Genomic DNA, 5,560 nt, shown 5'->3' with positions numbered 1-5,560 from the left:
CCTAAAGCCCTCAAATATTATAACACCCCTTTTATTATCCATAGATCAGAGAGTCTGTCACTTTCCTATGTTCACACAACTATCATTGATTATGTACCTATCATCTCCAACAGCCTAGCACAGTGCTGCATTGCTGGTTACAAAAATTTGTTTTAAGCATATGTGTGTGTACACATACACAAATGTATGTATGTGCATGATATAAAAACATAATTATATATATATTATATATATTCAAGGGAATTTTAACATAGAAAAGCAGAAAAGATGGTTCAGTGAAAAGAACACTGACTCTGAAGTCAGAGAACTTGAGTTCAGCTCCTGCCTTTTCCTAAACCTCTCTGGGACTCAGTTTCCTCATCTGTAAAATAAAGAAGTTGGTTCAGAAGGCCTTTGAGGTCTTTTGAACTTTATGTCTATAATCTTGTCAATCAAAAGCGGTGATGAAACCATGTTAAAGAAATGAACAACAACTAATGTCTGTCCCTTTGAGAAACTGCTTAGTCCTTAAAGATCCCAAATGTTAATGAACCTAACAATATTCCTTTAAAAAAGCAGAACTTTCTAAGCAAACTTTTATTTTTTGAAGTATCATCACTATTATCTTAACCCGCCATCACCTCCACCACAAATTAATTAGTTTCGATGATTTCCTTACCTTGGAGCCCAGTCATACTATCACACACTCCCCCCTCCCCACGAGTCACTAAAGCCAAGCTCTGTTGTTAATTTCCTGAAGACTTCGTAGAATGCCTGCCTAAATGAGAAACACCAGTGCTGAGGATGCAGGCAGTGTCTTAATTGATCAGATAAACATGATCCATTTAGTTTTGTTTTAAATCAGACTTCAAAGTCCCCTCCTAAAAGTTGGCTTGTTTTTTTGGCACAGGCTGAAAGCCCACAGACTCTTCGGGAGGTATGGAATAAATGGAAATCAGGCATCTGCCCAGATTGTAGACTGAAGAATAAACACTTCAAGCCCATTTTTATTTCTAGATCCAATGGGGTGGGAGGTTGGAAGGATTCCTGAAAATCTATGAAAAGAAGAGAAAAAAAATTATTCAGGTTCATGGATTTGAACCTGTCTGAAATATTGGGATGGGGTCTCATTGCCAAAGAGCTCTGGGCTTTCTCCGTTGAAGACCTATTAAGCCTCTCAAGGTGAAACATTAGCAGTTTGGGTTTTAAGTTTTCTCTCTCTCTTCCAACTGCCATGTGTTGTGATTGGGTTTGGACTCTGCTGGGGAATGTTTGGAAAAAGCCCTTTTATTTGCTTTTCTCTAATAAGACCCACAGTGGAGCTTCAGCCAGCTCTTAGCTTTAGTTTGGAGACCCCATTTAAAAGGAGGTTCAACTTAATTAGCCTCATGTTTTCCCTTGCTCCTGCTGCTAAGGTGTATCTCTACTATCTGCAACCATTGGCAAATAACGGTACTTACGCTGTGCTGGGCAAACTCAAATCAGGAGGAAGATATTCAGGTAGTTATTTTGAATACAGACTATTCCTAATTATGATGGATGGGCAGATAGGTGGAGCAGTGGATAGAGCGCTGGGACTGGAGTGAGGAAATTCCAGCCTCAGATACTTACTAGCTGTGTGACCCTGAACAAGTCACTCAACCCCATTTGCCTCAGTTTTCTCATCTGCAAAATGTGCTGGAGAAGGGAGTGGCAAACCAATCCAATATCTTTGCCAAGAAAACCCCAAATGAGGTCATGAAGAGTCAGAGACAACTGAAAACGACTGAATAACAACAATTATGATGGATATTATTGTCTACCAGTCAACAGCATATGCTGCTGGGGACCAGAGTAGGACGTCTTATACTAAAGGGCTGCTGGTGGCACAGTTGATAAAGCACCATCCCAGGAGTCAGGAAATCTAATAATCTCAGTGACCGGTCTGAGTGATCATCCCCAGACCTGGCCCAGGGTATGACTCATTGCCACCGGTTATGATTGGTCTTGACTGTGTTCTAGCTATATTCTTTTTGTTGTTGTTGCTGCTGCTACTTTTATTGTTTCTTAATTACCTTTTTAACATTAGCATTTATTTTCATTCTCTCTCATCTCTTCCTCCTGACTTAAGTAAGAAAGAGAAAAATAAAATACTTATCACAAATATGCCATGTTAAGCAAAATTGTCCTAGTCTGAAAAATATATCTCATTTATTATCTCTAGTTCATCCCCTGTCAGGAAGTAGATAACATTATTCAACAACAGTCCTTTGGAATCAGGGTCAGTCATTGAGTTAATGAGAGCTCCTACGTCTTTCAAAATTGTTTATTTTTACAGTGCCATGGTTATTGTATAAATGTTTCTCCTGGTTCTGTTCACTTCACTTTTTATCAGTTTATGCAAGTTTTCCTGTGATTTCCCTGAAATTACCCCCTAGATCATTTTTTGCATCACAATAGTGTTCCATTGCATTCATAAACCATAATTTGTACAGTCATTTCCCAATTGATAGCACCCCCTTAGTTTCTAGTTCTTTGTTACCATGAAAAGGAGCTTCCATAAACATTTTTGTGTATACTGGTTATTTCTTCTCTTTCTTTGAGGCAGCTAGGAGGCACAGTGGCTAGCAGACTGAACCTAGAGTCGAAACGACCTAAGCCAAGTCTAATCTCAGACACATACTATCTGTATGATCCTGAGCAAGTCACTTAATCTCTGTTTGTCTCAATTTCCTCAACAAGGAAATAGAGATAATAATAGCCTCTACCTCCCAGACTCACAAATGAGATAATATTGGTAAAGCACTTAACAGTGCATAGTGTATAGCAGGTGCTTAATAAATACTTATTTCTTTCCTCTGATCTCTTTGCAGTACAGCTATATGTTTTTGAAAATCTTATCTCATATATGCATTTTGTCCTTTATTTGAATCTTTCAATGCTTTTATAGTGATTGGTCTATGCCTTACTAAAGGTGGGCACTACATATTTCTGGGGGTATTTCACTGAATGGTAACATCTCAGAAGTTATTTAGCCCAACCTATACCTAAAAGAGAATGCTCTATGTGACAAGTGATCCTCCAGCCTTTACTTGAAGATTTCTCCAACAGGTTCGGGCTCTTCCACTACTTTTCTTTTCTCTAATAAGAGAAGCTCTACTGGTTAGGAAGCCTTTCCTTATCTCAAGCCCAAATTTACTCCTTTAAAAGTTTCACCCAGTCTTCCCAGTTCAGCTCTCCAGGGCCAAGCAGAAAAAGACTAATTCCTCTTCCAACTCACAGCTCCTCAAATATTCAAAGATGTCTATTGTATCCACCCCATGTCTTTTTTCTCCAGGCTAAGCAGCTCCAATTCCTTTGGTTGATCCTCATGTGATATGAACTCCTGGCCTCCTTCCCATGGATGCCAACAAGCTTGGCAACATGCTTCCTAAAATATGGTGCCTAGAACTGAAGGAACGCAATATACCAGATGTGGCCTGACCACAGCAGATTTCAGCAGGAAGTGATATCCCTGCCATGGTCCTGAAAAGCTTTATAAAAAGCATCTAATACAAATTCATAGTCACATAGCACTGTCAGCAACATGTTCTTATAATTTTCCTGTGATGTGGGTAGTGAAGTCAGTATCATGTTTTAGTTTTATTTCTCTTTTTTAAATAGATGGTGAAACTGAAGCTTTGATTGACTTGCTCATGAAAATGATCATCAAGTCTTCCTATGATAGAATGTTATATCCTTTACCATCCTGATTGACCTTCTCTATAGTTTATCAATTCCCTTCCTAAAATGTGGTTCTTAGGCTACATGGGTGTTATTTAATAAATAAACTATTTTTTTAAACCTGAGTTTCTTTATCTCTCCTAAGCTGGAAGTACAACCTCATCCCACTACTGATCATTACAGAAATTTTGATCTGCTCAATTTTTGACTTGGAACAAACAATTCACCCTTCCTTAGGCAGCCCAGTTGCCTCCCCTCCAATGCCACCATACATTCTCTCTCTTTCTCTCTCTCTCTCTCTCTCTCTCTCTCTCTCTCTGTCCCCCACTCACCACATTGATGCCACACTGTAGATACCTAGTTGTCTTTAGTCCACTGCAGCTCAGAACTTCCAGCTCAAATAATCCACGAGACTCAGTCTTCTTCCAGTAGTAGGAATTACAGGCATATGTCAACATAGCTGAAGAAAGTCCATCATATTCAAAATTTACTTGTAGGGCAGTTTGTCTTATTTACGTATTTTAATGAATAAACATCAAGGCAATTGGAAAGAATATTGGAGAAGCAGTGGCTTTGACCCTAAAGAAGTTTTGAACAGGGTAGGTAGGAGTTCACCAAATCTAACATTCCTGAAGCATCCATTCACAACTACTTACTAAGCACCTCCTATGTGCAAAGCACTGCTCTAGGCCTGGGGATAGAAAAACAAAAACTCTCCTTCCCTCAAAGAGCTTACATTTTATTGGGGGTAATGAAATATATACACAGAAACATAAATACAATATAATTTAAGTAGAGAGAGGACTAACTAGAGGGATCAAAAAAAGTCTTCTTTTAAGAGGTTGTATTTTAGCTGAACTTTGAAAGTAGCTGAGGAGTCTAAGAGGTAGAGAGATAAGAAGAGAGTAGATTCCATTCATGCCCAACACCCAGAGCAAAAACATGGAGGCAAGAGATATAATGGTGGGTTCTTATAACAGTCAATTTCGCTGAAATATAGACTGCATGAAAGAAAATAATGTGAAACAAGTCTGTAAAGGTAGGTTGGAGTCAGACTGGGAAAGACTTAAAATAACAAACCGAAAAGTTGGTATTTTACTTTATAGGTACTAGAGAGCCACTGAATACTCTCGAGCAGAGAAGTGACATTAAATCTGTGCTTTAATTATTTTGGTGGCTGTGTGAAGGATGAATGTTTGTGATAAGCAAAAAATGAAAGGAAGGGAAACGTGCATCAGCTGATAGCTAATAGGAAAGCAGAGAAAAAAAATTTTTTCGAATTGCAACAACAGTTACTACTACTATGTTGGGTTTGCATTTGTAGTTTACATTATATTACTTCATTTTTTCCTCCCTCACATAAATTATCTGAATTACAATGATGAAATTTAAAAGATCTTGAGGACATGGGAAATCATTTAGTCTAGCTTTCTAATTTTACAGACAAGGAAATTGAAGTCTAGAGTGGTTACATGATTGATCCTAGGTTGCCCAGTGAGTTAATAGCACAGCTAGTACCAAAACCTAAGTCATATATTACTATTCCCATTTTATAGGTGAGGAAAATGAGGCCCAGAAAATTTAAATTATATTATAAGGGAACCAAACTGTTCCCAAACAAAACTGTTCAGCTGTGATTGTGCCACTTTCCAGGACTCAGATGAAGCTGGTCTTTACTTATTATAAAAGCACCACAGTCATGGTCAGGCTCATGTGGCATTTTAAAAACTAGTCTTATGGTCCTACTAAAAGAAGAGAAAGAAGGAAAGAAGGAGGAAGGAAGGAAAGAAAGAAAGAAGGAAGAAAAGAAAGAGATAAAGAAAGAAAGAAATAGAAAGAAAGAAAGAAAGAAAGAAAGAAAGAAAGAAAGAAAGAAAGA

This window comes from Vombatus ursinus, unplaced genomic scaffold, assembly GCF_900497805.2.
Source record: "Vombatus ursinus unplaced genomic scaffold, bare-nosed wombat genome assembly UNPS02012179.1, whole genome shotgun sequence".
NCBI classification, from domain to species: Eukaryota; Metazoa; Chordata; class Mammalia; order Diprotodontia; family Vombatidae; genus Vombatus; species Vombatus ursinus.
The sequence above is the reverse complement of the archived record's forward strand: the minus strand, read 5'-3'. Positions refer to the sequence as shown.